This window comes from Leopardus geoffroyi, chromosome A1 (assembly GCF_018350155.1).
Source record: "Leopardus geoffroyi isolate Oge1 chromosome A1, O.geoffroyi_Oge1_pat1.0, whole genome shotgun sequence".
NCBI lineage: Eukaryota > Metazoa > Chordata > Mammalia > Carnivora > Felidae > Leopardus > Leopardus geoffroyi.
In genome coordinates, this window is record NC_059326.1 from 208896800 (window position 1) to 208911737 (window position 14938).

At 38.2% G+C, this 14938-nt stretch overlaps 1 long non-coding RNA gene across 2 annotated transcripts in view; it reads right to left on the reverse strand.

Annotated features, from left to right (window-relative positions):
- The window catches only part of LOC123577635, a 133949-nt gene that overhangs the window by 29719 nt on the left and 89292 nt on the right, over positions 1 to 14938 (reverse strand). For both annotated transcript variants that reach the window (XR_006701986.1, XR_006701988.1), the window contains exon 9: positions 5581 to 5909. This is a non-coding gene — a long non-coding RNA (uncharacterized LOC123577635). The remainder of the gene's footprint in view (positions 1 to 5580; positions 5910 to 14938) is intronic.

Below are 14938 nucleotides of genomic sequence, written 5' to 3' on the forward strand. Positions count from 1 at the left end.
CTTGATGCTCTCAGAAGCTAGAGCTCTCCCCTGATCCTTAGAGATTCACAAAGCCAATTTAAAGACCACTAGATCTGGTCAAACTTCTTTTTTATACTTGATGCAACTGATACCTAAAATGGTGAGTCACTTGCTCAAAGTCACACTGCTAAAATCTAGGTCATAGGATGAAAGGGAATGATGACTGCACATGAGTAAAGGCCTCAAGAATGGTAGCAATTCTTACTATGTCTGCCCCTGTATTTTTTAATTTCCAAAATACTGACTAATATTGAACAGAGAAGAAAGACTGTGGTGAGTTTAAGAAAGGACCCAGTGTGGGGCGCCTGGGTGGCTCAGTTGGTTAAGCATCCAACTTTGGCTCAGGTCATGATCTCACAGTTCATGGTTTCGAGCCCCAAGTCTGGCTCTGTGCTGACAGCTCAGAGTCTGGAGCCTGTTTCATATTCTGTGTCTGCCTCTCTCTCTGCCCCTCCCCTGTTCACGCGCTGTCTCTGTCTCAAGAATAAATAAACATTAAAAAAAAATTTTGTTTTAAAAAGAAAGGACCCAGTGCATTTCCTAGGAAAGGTTCTCAATGAGCTTCAGCTCAGCTCACAGATCTCTGGCAAAGGGCAGACTCCTGAAGACTAGAACCCAGATCCCTGAATCACAGGTAAGTGTTCTGTCTACTGTATCTCATCTTCTCCCTTCCATCTGTAAAATTCTAGAATCCACTGAAACCCTTTTTGCTACATACCAGATACTTAAAAAGAGATTACTGACCAAGAACAATGTGTTTGTGATTGTTGGCAAAATTTCCTGTGAGCACAGAAATCTCAATCCCACACTAAAAAAGTACAGATTCCATTTTGCCTTGAACATCATGCAATAGGGTATAGTGTGATGGTGTTTATAAAGCAAGCTACAAGGAAGACAGTTCATCAAATAGGAATGACAGCTCTAGGCCCCCACTGAAAACAACAAAATAGGAAAGGTATGGGTGCCAGGAGCGTCTAACTTAGACATTGACATACTGGATGAGTCTGGATTTGCCACTCAATGAATTTCAAATTCCTTGTCTTTAAATAGTATTCATAGAACCTGCTGCAGCTTGACTCCCAGAGAATCCAGAAGCTATAAGTGGATTTAAAAACAATTTGTAAATCACTTAGCGCTCCTTAGAGATAGGAGTATATATAAATATGTGGTACTACTATAAAGTTAACCATACTTAAATATAGTTAGCCATACTTAAGTATGCTAACCATACTTAAATATTTACAATATTACCATTGAGAGGGATTATCTGCAAAACTCTTAGTGTCTTCTCCAATTAATATTCCAAATGATAGAGAAGCTAATTATCTTGGAGTCTTGCTATACTGTAATCTTACTATAGCCCAGAAATTAAGATACATTTAGAACTTTTTCTGTATCAGTGAGAACGGAAGGAATCTCAACACAATATGGCTATTCCCACACCACATCACAGACCTCAGAGCCAGCACCAGTAAGGAGCGTTCAGCATCCTTCTTGACGATTCAGTCTTATCACTTTGCCCAACATTAGAGAAAAAAATTACCAAGTAGTTTGATCATTTTGTGATCTAGTTGTTATTTTTGATACTTATTTGTTTGCAAATTCAGCGCTCAAAAGATGGTTTATTTCACCTACAGCTGTGCCTTCAGTTTAGGATAACAAGGTATCATTAGGCAGATGGTAAACTGCAGGCTGCTGATGGCTGTACAGGTATGAATGAGCCTGAAACTGTCCTGTACACAACCTGCTCCATCATGCATAGCTTCCCTTATTCTACTCTAGTACTAGAAGAAAACTGTGAGTCAGAAAAGGGAATATGGGAACATGAGGAAGCCAGGCAACAGAATTCCTATAAAAGATATGCACACACAGATAATAATAGATCTGTTATGGATTTTACATTCACGGATCTATATATAAAATGTTATATTTGTTTGCATAAACACATTACCCATGAAAATGTTTAACACATACACATAAGCTGTGTACATTTACTGAGCCCCTATTACTAGGCATATAATAAGAACTTCATAATTATTCAAATAGATTAATGAACATATACTTACTGTGAAAGCTATATACTATGGCAACTAAACTAATATTAACTTCTAATTTTTATCAGGATGAAGAAAAACCAATGTTAATTTTCATCCAGTTAGAACTGGTCTACTAGTTCCAGAAGACTCCAAAAGAACACATAACCTAGAGTTGCAAGCATAATAACCATTAAGTGTGACCTAATCAGCATAAATTAGCTGAATTCCCTATACCATGTACAGAAACTATTTAATTCTAAAAATCCTGTTCCTGAAAGTACAACTTTCACTATTGGCAGATGACATGATTCTATATTTAGAAAATCATAAAGACTCCACCAAAAAACTAGAACTGATAAATGAATTCAGTAAGGTCACAAGACACAAAATCAATATACAATATATACAGTGAAACATTACACAGTCATAAAAAAGGATGACATTGTACCATTTGAGACAACATGGATGAACCCAGAAGGTCTTATCCTTAAGTGAACTAAGTCAGACTGAGAAAGATAAATACCACATGATTCCACTCATAAATCAAATCCAAAAAAATGAATAAACAAACAAGAAGCAGAATCAGAACAATAAATATGGAGAACAAATTGATGGTTGCCAGAGGGTAGAGGTGGGGGACTAGGCAAAATTGGGGTAGAGGAATGGGAGATACAGACCTCCAATAATGGAATAAGTCACAAGAACATAAAGCAGAGCATAAGGAATATACTCAATGATATTCCAATAGTGATGTAATAGGACAGATGGTGAACAGAGCATAACGTATAAATAAACTTGTTAAATCACTGAGTTGTACACCTGAAACTAATGTAACATTGTGTGTCAAATACTAAAATACAAAACTTTTTTTAAAAAGCCAAAAAAAACCAGTATACAGAAATCTGTTACATTTCCCTACACTAATAATGAAGTATCAAAAAGAGAAATTAAGAAAACATTCCCATTTACAATTGCACCAAAAATAAAAAATACCTAGGAAAAACTTAACTGAGGAGGTGAAATACCTGTACTCTGAAAACTATAAAACACCAATGAGAGTAATTGAAGGCAACACAAATGGTAAGATGTTCCATGCTGATGGATTAGAAGAACAAATATTGTTAAATGTCCATACTACTCAAAACAACCTACAGATTTCATGCAATCCTATCAAAATACCAAAAGAATTCTTCACAGAACTAGAACAAATAATCCTACAATTTGTATGGATCCACAGAAGATACAGAATAGCCAAAGCAATGTTGAAAACAAAGAACAAAACTGGGAAGTATCACAATCCCAGATATAAAGAGATACTACCAAGCTGTAGTAATTAAAACAGCATGGTACTGGCACACACACAAAAAGACACGTAGATCAATGGAACAGAGAGACGGCCCAGAAATAAACCTATGAAAAAAATATGGTCAAAGGAGGCAGGGATATGCAATGAGAAAAAGACCATCTCTTCAACAAATGGTGTTGGGAAAACTGGACAGCTACACGCAAAAGAATGAAACTGGACCACTTGCTCACACCATACACAAAAGTAAACTCAAAATGGATTAAGGACCCAAACGTGAGGCCTGAAACCATAAAAATCTTAGAAGAGAGCACGGGCAGTCATGTCTCTAACATTGGTCATAGCAACACTTTTCTAGCTATGTCTCCTGAGGCAAGGGAAACAAAAGCAAAAATAAACTACTGGGGCTACATCAAAAGAAAGACCTCTGCACAGCAAAGGAAACCATCCAGAAAAGTAAAGGACAACCTACCGAATAGGAGGAGATATTTGCAAATTACTTATCTGATAAAGGGTTAGTATCCAAAACATGTACAACACTCAAAACCCAATAATCCAATTAAAAAGGGGCAGAAGACATGAATAGACAGTCCTCCAAAGGGACATCCAGATGACCAACAGACACATGAAAAGATGCTCAACATCACTTGTCATCAGGGAAATGCAAATTAAAACAACAACGAGGTATCACCTCACACCTGTCAGAATGGCTAAAGTCAAAAACACAAGAAACAACGGTGTTGGTAACGATGTGGATTAAAAAAGGAACCCTCGTACACCATTGGTGGGAATGCGGTCTGGTGGTGCAGCCACTGTGGAAAACGGTATGGAAGTTCCTCAAACAATTAAAAATAGAATTGCCGTATGATCCAGGAATTCCACTAGTGGGTATTTACCCAAAGAATCCAAAAACACCAGCTCAAAAGATATATCCATCCCTATGTTTACTGTATCATTATATACCATAGCCAAATTATGGAAGCAACCCAAATACACACACACACACACACACACACACACACACACACACAATGGAATACTCAACCATAAAAAGGGGGGAAATATGCCATTTGCAACAGCATGGACAGATCTAGAGAGTATAATGCTAAATGAGAAGTCAGTCATAGAAAGACAAATGTCATGCCATTTCACTCATGAGGAATTTAAGAAACAAAGAGAAAAACAAAAAAAAAACAGACTCTTAAATCTTAAATATAAAGAACAAACTGGTGGTTGCCAGAGGAAGGTTGGGGGATGAATCAAATAGGTGAAGGGGATTAAGAGTATACTTATAATGATGAGCACTGAATAATGTACAGAATTGTTGACTCACTATATTGTACACCTGAAACTAATACAATACAACACTCTATGTATAAAGTAGCCTGGATTTAAAAATAAAAATAAAAAATAAAAATTCCTGTTCCTGAAACTCAAACACTATTGTTTTGCTTTGTTCCTGTTGTCATAGGCAAATTCCACTTTCTAAGAACAGTCATCATGAAATGGGGGGGGGGGGGGGGGTAGGGAGGGAGGGAATAATTATCTAAGAATCAGAAGACCTGCTCTCCAGGTCAGCTCTGTAACTAACAAGCTGAGGGCACTAGTTCTAGTTCCTTCTCTCCATATCTTAACTGCTTAATGAGTAAACTTCATAGTTGCATTTAACAATGTATAAGGTCCCTTCAGGCTATGCATGAACTAATTTAGTTTTTTAATTTACTTACACCCTGTCAAATCAATAAGGTTAATAAAATAGAAAATTAGAACCAAATGGTAAAAAAGGAAAATGAAAATATGCTTAACAATAAGAGTTAACATAATTGCCAATTAAGTTTTATATTTGACTCTGAGCAATTGGAGAAAAATCACAAATGCAAGCTTCACAACTTTTCATTTTTAGAAAGGGAGAAAACTTTCCTTTTTTGGAGGTATGATTTTCCATGGTTATAATTCCTGCCGTAGTTGAGAAGATAAACTGTGACCCTAGGTTCACAAGAGCATCTTCAAGCAAGAAACCTCTCCATATATTCTCCGTATTTAGGTAAAGATTAAACATTTGAATGGCACCATTTTTCATAGGTTGTGAAATGTCACTGCGAGGTGACTGGGTTCCAACACAATCGAGGGCATCAGAACACAGAGACATTAAATTCTATTTCGGAGGCCACCCAGCTAGCCGTGAACAGCAGAGAGATTAAACACTCAGGAGTTCCTGACCTGAGATCAGAGGCTCGTTTTAGGTGACGGCCAGCGAAGGAAGGCGGCGGGGCAGCGGGGTCCAGAGCTGGCTGTCGGTGGAAGCTGACGACACCTGCAAGGAGCACAGGAGGAAGCTGCAACGCAGATGGGGCACTGGGGTCCCCTGCCGAGCGTGCGGGTCCCTTTCACTCCATCGCAGTCCTGCGGTCTCACTCAGCTCAGTCTTAGCCCGCTGAGTAAAGTGCACCGTTCACTTCCTGTTCTGCGCAGAAGACCCTTCCGGTGACAGACCCAGGCCGCCGAAGTATCAGCAGGGCTGCAGGATGGCACCCTGTGTCTCAGAGACCCTGGTTGGAGACACCGTAGGTTAGGGGCTGAGGAAAGGTCTGCCTCGGCGGGTACAGGATGGTCCCGAACAAACCTCAAACACATCCCGGGCCTGTCATCCTATTGCCCTGAGGAGGTGCCTCCAGGGACGAGGTCACCAAACTGGTGCCTACAAAGAACTATTAACAGTAAATTTTGAGGGCAATTTGTAGCAACAGTCCCCTCATTTCCTGGTCTCCAAAGAGTCCTGAGGCTCCTCGGAGAATCAATACTCCCTGGCCCTTCCTCTTAGCTGAGGTGGGGACAGCCTAAAAAAGTATGCTGGAATGCAGCTTCCAGAGAAAACATGGTGTATACAGGCACACCACCCTGAAGAACAAATTTTTTGAAACCTCAAAATACCTTGCCTATCAGTGTTCCCCTTGCCCCACCCAAGTTTTATCTCTCATTAGCCACCAGGGACAATATTTCTAATAAGCATCAAAAAATCATCATTTACTCCTACAGTATCTGTAAAGAGTCTTAGAAATAAAAGGAACCTTAAGAAACACGTGCAGCCACTAGAATAGCAAAATAATTATTCCACAGCCAGTCAGTGGAAAATCCAGGAATACGAATTAGCTATCCCATCTCCTAAACTGGGAGTTTTCTCTTTCATTAGTATTTTTTCAACAAACATCGACAGTGTGCCTACGAAGGCAAAAGGAAGCACACACGACCATGCTCTGGCTCTGAAAATTTCTGTCTCAGAAGTAACACACATCTTTTCTGCCCACATTTCATGGGCAAGTCACCGGCCATGCCAAATTTATTTCCATGGGATGGATTGTCCTTCCGTGGAAAAATCATCAAGTGTTTGTGAACAATAAAACAGTCTTCCACAAGAACTGTGGATAAGTCTTGGTTTCACCCAGCTTAGTTAAGGAGTTAGGACCCCAGAAGATAAATAGTCCAATAAAGGGGAAGCAACCACAGCACCTCATTCTTCAACCAAATCTACAGAAACTCTGAAGATACACACATCAGTGAGGAACACAGGGCAGAAAAGCTCTCTGGAAGCTCTCTGGGGAGAAGAATGCTTTTTCCAACCTGAGAAATTCAAGAACATATGCACATAAGTCCCTGACACAGGATCTGAAATTTTTCATGTACATGCAAATTCAACCAGATGTAGCGCTCTGAGGATGAAACACATCACCATGATGGTGTCTGCTCTTGCTTTTCTTCAGTGTTCTAGATGCTAAAGCTAGAATGCTCTTTTAAAAACAGAAAACTGGTTGCATTTGCCCAACCCTTCTTCAACTTTCCCATGCACAACTTTCCATTGTTGAAAACCCATCAATGGCTTCCCATTGCTTTTACTCTAAAGATTACCATTCTAAGAGTTCTGTATTCTCTCTGTTCCAGGCACACTGGCCTTCTTTTAGTTCTTTGGGATTATATGCTTCTTCCATCCACAGAGCCATTCTGCATGTTGTGCCCAACATTTGTAATGCTCTTCTCTACCCTCTTCATCCAGGTAGAGGACAATCTTTTGATTGTGGATTATTGTCATTGCCTTCAGAACGTGTTCCTTGACCTCCTTCACCAAATCAATCTCTTTAGATTATTCATACAACAAATATATTTTGAGGGCCTTCTAAGTGCCAGGCATCTGTACCATAAAGGTAAGAAAACAATGTGGCAGGGAAGCACAATAAGCAATAAATATAAACCCCATCAGGTATGATAGGTGTAATGAACAAATAAACAGGGTAAAGGCCAAAAGGATGGGATATGCACAATTTCAGATAAAGTGGCCAGAGAATACCTATCTAAAGAAGAGACACTCACCAGAGCCACCAATGAAGTGGAAGAAAAAAGTTCCAGGTAGAAGGAACAACAGTGCAAAGGTCCTAAAGGTAGAGTGTTGGAGGAAGAGCCACAGGTTTATGATTTATTTCCATGCGGTGTACCTTAGCACTTATCACAGTTGCAAGTTAAAACATTCATTTATATTATCTGATTAATGCTCATTGCTTTTCTAGATTATTCCTTCTATTGACGTAAAGACAGGAACCGTATCCATTTTTTGCTCATCATTGACTGTTGAATCTCCTGTGTCCTGCCTGATGCCTGGCACATAATAGATCCTTGATATGCATCTGTAGAATGAAGAAATGAAGACTACATGAATGAATGATGATGCAGATCCCTAGATGACCACATATAGTAGGTGTTGTCTGTGTGCCACCCATATACCCTTAAAACTTACCTATAAACGGCAAGAGCTATTTACCCTGAAACCCCTACCTATAGAATTTTCCTTCTGACAAAGATGGCATGCTTGGCCAATGAATTTCAGGGAGTAGTTAATGTCCCTAGAAATAGCCTTCTACCAACGTCAATGGATAGTCAGGTGATACATATATCCCAGTGCCCTTATCCCTTGAGTGGGATAACTAGTAGGAAGTGATTCTTAACCCTGGGAGATTGTATCTCCAGAGAACATTTGGCAATGTCTGCAGTCCTTTTGGGTTGTTACAACTTGGGGGGGGGGGGGAATGAAACTTGCACCCAGTGGGTAGAGGCCAGAGACTCCTAAATATGTAACAACATACAGGACATCCCCCTACACAAAACAAAACAAAATGACCCGGCTCAAAATGCCAACAGTGCTGAGGTAAGAAAGCCTCTCTAAGGTGTGTTCTACACAGTTTCCCAAGGTCCCCAGCAGAACTGAGCTCTAGTTGCCCACAGTAGTAATTGGTTTAATAACACAGCATTTACTGGCTTCCTTCCCTTCCTTGGCTCACTTCCTCATTTCCCTACTAGTGTTTCCTGAGATCGCCTCCCAAATAAACTACTTGCCTTCAAATCTTTGTTTGAGAGTCTTCTTCTGGTCAAACCCAAACCATAAAATAGCTCTCAAACTTTATATTTCTCAACAACCAGTCTCCCCTACTGTTCAGCCATGTAATAAAGCCACGGGACTGGTCAAGGAAACCAGGATGTAAACAAGTGACACTGGCTTCTTGAAAATGGCAGCACTGGGGCTGCAGCTTTTAAGAAAAGGCTGTGCCACCTGACATATGATCTGGTTTGGGAACAGAAGCTCTTTTCCCGCTTGTACCTCTAAAGAGTCACTCAATTTGGACAGTTACCTGGCACAAGATGATGGAAAGGAGAAAGAACACAGGGGCAGGCAATCGAAGCCCTGGCCTAAATCTTGCCTCTCTTGCTAACTAGATCCCTCCCCTACCTGAGTCCCTAAGTTGTCTTGTACTCGGTTTCCCCAAAGGACTTTATTGGGTAGGATGATCACTAAGGATTCTTGGAGCCCTAGCATTCTACAATTATAAGAAACAATCTCACTTCCCATGCCCCCTCCACCATAACGCAAGCATTTTCTGCTCTGTTTGGAAACCTCTTCCCCTCCAGTCCAAACATGGACTCCCAGAGCAGTGCTCCACACTACAGGCCTCACATATCCACATTCTTGCAATTCAGTTCAGCTCTTCAAAATCTGCACGTCTTGGAGTGCTTGGGTGGCTCAGTCGGTTAAGCATCCGACATTTGATCTTAGCTCAGGTCTTGATCTCAGGGTCATGAGTTCAAGCCCTGTGTTGGGCTAAGACTACTTAAAAAAAAAAAAAAAATTTGGCAGGTCTCCAGGCTTCATTTCCTTGAGGCAAACCAAGGCACAAAAATGTTTGTTCACTTTCTCAAGGTTGCAAAGTTGTAAAACTCAGTTTAGACACTTGAACAACTGAAAAAATATGCCTAAATGTCCACTACTTTTATACCGGGTGTGAGGTTTCAAGTGCAACGGAAACACTAAAATCCTTCCTTCCAATTAACAGAAATAAGGAATGAAGTGTTCTGATTGAGAATGACCATATGCTGTAGAATGATCAATCTTTGAATAATTAGAAAATAAAGGCCCACATACTTTAAAACTCACATTGCAGATAAGCATATATTTTCTTAAAAATTCCAATGGTCTTTCAGATTGGCAGAAATAACAAGAATGTTTGCCATTGGTTTAGCTCTGGGTCATTTACAGTCCCAGTTTTCAAAAGGTCTGTATTATATCCAGAAAAGCTGGGCATGTAATTTCAGTAAAGCTGCAAGTGTCAGTCAAGGTTACAGAATATGAAAATAGGAATTATTGCCGTGTCTAATCTGATGAGAAAAATAGCATATTTTACTTTTATTTTTCACAAAAATAAAGTTATTTACGGAGTTACCACACAGATAAATGGTTTTATAAATACGTTCTAAATACTTTATTGTATTACTAAAACATTCATTTGAAAGTTTTAAAATTTAAAAAGTAAATAAAAAATCATGAAAATAAAATTAAAATTGACTACAATTCTATATGTAGGGACTATTATATGTGTTTTCATGTACTTCCTACCAATTTTTCAGGCCTTTTTTTTTTTCATCAAAATGTTCATACCTTATTTGCTTAAATTCCAGTTTGGTTAACAGAGTGTTATATTAGTTTCAGGTGTACAATATAGTGAGCCTACAATTCTATACATTACTCAGTGCTCATCAAGATAAGTGTACTCTTAATCCCTTTCACGTATTTCATTCATCCCCCACCCACCTCTCTTCTGGCAACCCCCAGTTTCTTTTCTATAGTTAAAAGTCTGTTTTTTGGTTTGCCTCTTTTTTTCTTTGTTCATTTGTTTTGTTTCTTAAATTCCACACAAGTTAAATGTATGGCATTTGTCTTTCTCTGATTTATTTCATTTAGCATTGTATTCTCCAGAACCATCCATGTTGTTGCAAATGGCAAGATGTGTTCCTTATGGTTGAGTATTCTCTTGTGTGTATGTCTGTGTTGATATATATACACCACATCTTCTTCATCCATTCATCTACCAATGGACACTTGGGTTGCTTCCATAGTTTGGCTATGGTATATAATGCTGCAGTATATAATGCTGCAGTAAACATAGGGATGGATATATCTTTTGAGCTGGTGTTTTTGGATTCTTTGGGTAAATACCCACTAGTGGAATTCCTGGATCATACGGCAATTCTATTTTTAATTGTTTGAGGAACTTCCATACCGTTTTCCACAGTGGCTGCACCACCAGACCGCATTCCCACCAATGGTGTACGAGGGTTCCTTTTTTAATCCACATCGTTACCAACACCGTTGTTTCTTGTGTTTTTGACTTTAGCCATTCTGACAGGTGTGAGGTGATACCTCGTTGTTGTTTTAATTTGCATTTCCCTGATGACAAGTGATGTTGAGCATCTTTTCATGTGTCTGTTGGTCATCTGGATGTCCCTTTGGAGGACTGTCTATTCATGTCTTCTGCCCCTTTTTAATTGGATTATTGGGTTTTGGGTGTTGTACATGTTTTGGATACTAACCCTTTATCAGATAAGTAATTTGCAAATATCTCCTCCTATTCGGTAGGTTGTCCTTTACTTTTCTGGATGGTTTCCTTTGCTGTGCAGAGGTCTTTCTTTTGATGTAGTCCCAGTAGTTTATTTTTGCTTTTGTTTCCCTTGCCTCAGGAGACATAGCTAGAAAAGTGTTGCTATGACCAATGTCAGAGACATGACTGCCTGTGCTCTCTTCTAAGATTTTTATGGTTTCAGGCCTCACATTTGGGTCCTTAATCCATTTTGAGTTTACTTTTGTGTATGGTGTGAGCAAGTGGTCTAGTTTCATTCTTTTGCGTGTAGCTGTCCAGTTTTCCCAACACCATTTGTTGAAGAGATGGCCTTTTTCTCATTGCATATTCCTGCCTCCTTGGTCAAAGATTAATTGACCATATATTTTTTTTTCCATGGGTTCTTTTTGGGGCTCTGTATTCTGTTCCATTGATCTACGTGTCTTTTTGTGTGTGTGCCAGTACCATACTGTTTTGACTACTAGAGCTTGGTAGTATCTCCTTATATCTGGGATTGTGATACTTCCAGTTTTGCTATTTTTTAAATTTTTTTAATGTTTATTTATTTTTGAGAGAGTGAGACACAGAGCATGAGCAGGGGAGGGACACAGAGAGAGGAAGACACAGAATCTGAAGCAGGCTCCAGGCTCTGAGCTGTCAGCACAGAGCCGGATGCAGGGCTCAAACACATGAACCATGAGATCATGACCTGAGCTGAAGTCATATACTTAACCCGCTGAGCCATCCAAGCGCCCCGTTTTGTTCTTCTTTTTCAAGATTGTTTTGGATGTCCTAGATCTTGTGTGGATCCATAAAAATTGTAGGATTATTTGTTCTAGTTCTGTGAAGAATACTATTGATATTTTGATAGTGATTGCATTAAATCTGTAGGTTTTGAGTAGTACAGACATTTTAACAATATTTGTTCTTCCAATAAACCAGCATGGAACATCTTACCATTTGTCTTGCCTTCAATTATTTTCATCAGTGTTTTACAGTTTTCAGAGTACAGGTCTTTCACCTCCTCAGTTAAGTTTTTTCCTAGGTATTTTTCGTTATTTTGGTTCACTTATCAATGGGAATGTTTTCTTAATTACTCTTTCTGCTGCTTAATTATTAGTATATAGAAACACAACAGATTTCTGTATATTGACCTTGTAACCTGCAACCTTACTAAGTTAATTTATCAGTTCTACTAGCCTTTGGTGTAGTCTATATATTCTATATATAGTATATATATTATATTGGCTATAGTATATATAGCATATATTTATATACATATATTATATATATTCTATATATAGTATGTCATCTGCCAATAGTGAAAGTTTTACTTCTTCCTTACCAATTAGGATACTTATTATTTCTTTTTCTTGTCTGATTGCTGTAGCTAGGTCTTTCAGTACTATGTTGAATTAAAGTGGTGAGAGTAGACATCCTTGTCTTGTTCCTGATCTTAGGGGAAAAGCTCTCAGTTTTTCAACATGGAGTATGACCCTAGGGTTTTTCATATATAGCCTTTATTATGTTAAGGTATGTTCCCTCTAAATCTACTTTAATGGTTTTTATCATGATGTTGTACTTTGTCAAATGCTTTTTTGCATCTATTGAAATGATCATATGGTTTTTAACTTTTGATATGATGTATCACACTGACTGATTTGCAAATTTTAAACCAACCTTGTATCCCAGGAATAAATCCTACTTGATCATGGTCAATGATTTTTTTAATGTATTGTTAGATTCAGTTTGCTAATATAATGTTGACAATTTTTGCATATATGTTCATCAGAGACATTAGCCTGTGGTTCCTTTTTTTTTTTTTTTTTGTATTGTCTTTATCTGATTTTGGTATCAGGGTAATGCTGGCCACATAGAATGAATTTGGAAGTTTTATATCCTCTTTCCTCTTCTATTTTTTGAAATAGTTTGAGAGGAATAGGTATTAGCTCTTCTTCTTTTTTTTTTTTTTTTTAATTTTTTTTCAACGTTTATTTATTTATTTATTTATTTTTAAATTTTTTTTTTTCAACGTTTATTTATTTTTGGGACAGAGAGACAGAGCATGAACGGGGGAGGGGCAGAGAGAGAGGGAGACACAGAATCGGAAACAGGCTCCAGGCTCTGAGCCATCAGCCCAGAGCCTGACGCGGGGCTCGAACTCACAGACCGCGAGATCGTGACCTGGCTGAAGTCGGACGCTTAACTGACTGCGCCACCCAGGTGCCCCGTATTAGCTCTTCTTTAAATGTTTGGTAGAATCACCTGTGAAGCCATCTGGTTGTAGACTTCTGTTTTTGGGGAGATTTTTGATAACTGATTCAATTTCATTGCTGGTGATCAGTCTGTTCAAATTTTCTATTTCTTCCTGATTCAATTTTGAGAGGTTATGTGTTTCTAAGAATTATTGCATTTCTTCTAAGTTGTCCAATTTGTTGGCATATAATTTTTCATGATATTCTCTTATAATCCTTTCTATTTCTATGATATCAGTATCTCTCTTCTTTCATTTCTGATTTTGAGTCCTCTTTTTTTTTCTTTTTTTTTCTTTTTTTTTTTTTTTTTTAATGAGTCTGGCTTAAGGTTTATCAGTGTTATTGAACTTTTCAAAGAAACAGCCCCTGGTCTCATTGATCTGCTCTACTGTTTGTTTTGTTTATTTCTGCTGTAATATTTATTCTTTTTTTTCCTTCTACTGATTGGGGGTTTTGTTTGTCCTTTTTCTAGCTCTGTTAGGTGTAAGGTTAGGTTGTTTATTTGAATTTTTTCTTGCTTCTGGAGGTAGATCTGAACTGCTGTAAGCTTTCTCTTAGAACAGCTTTTGCTGCATCCCAAAGATTTGGGACCAGTATGTATTCATTTTCATTTGTCTCCCTGTATTTGTTGATTTCCTCTTTGATTTCTTGTTTGACCCTTTCACTGTTTACAAGCATGTTATTTAACTTCCATATATTTGTATTCTTTTCAGATTTTTTTCCCTGTGGTTGATTTCAGCATTCATAGCATTGTGGCTGGAAAACACGCATGGTATGATGTCTCTTTGAATTAATACATTTTTTTCGTGGCCTAATATGTGATCTATTCTGGAGAATGTTCCATGTACACTTGGAAAGAATGTGTATTCTCCATTAGGATGGAATGATCTGAACATATATCTGTTACATCCATCCAGTCCAATTTGTCATGCAAAGCCACTGTTTGTTGATTTTGTTTGGATAATCAATCCACTAATCTAATGCAGTGTTAAAGTCTCCTACTATTCTGTTAACAGCAACACAGAAATGGTTAGGACTGAGGAAGTAGGGAGGTTGGGGCAGATGAGTACTTTTTACCTTATTGCTTGAATGTTTTTCACTGAAAAAGCCTTGGTTTCTTAATTAAAATAAAACTCAATTTGGATTTTTCTTAATTCAGTAAATACATACATGCATACATAAATAAAATAAAGTCTCCTACTATTATTGTATTACTACTGATTACTTCCTTTATGTTTGCTATTAGCTGCTTTATATATTTGGGTGCTCTCATGTTGGGTGCATAAATATTACATAGATATTACAACTGTTATATCTTCTTGTTGGATTGGTCCCTTTATGATTATATAGTGTCCTTGTCTCTTGTTACAGTCTTTGTTTTAAAGTCTATTT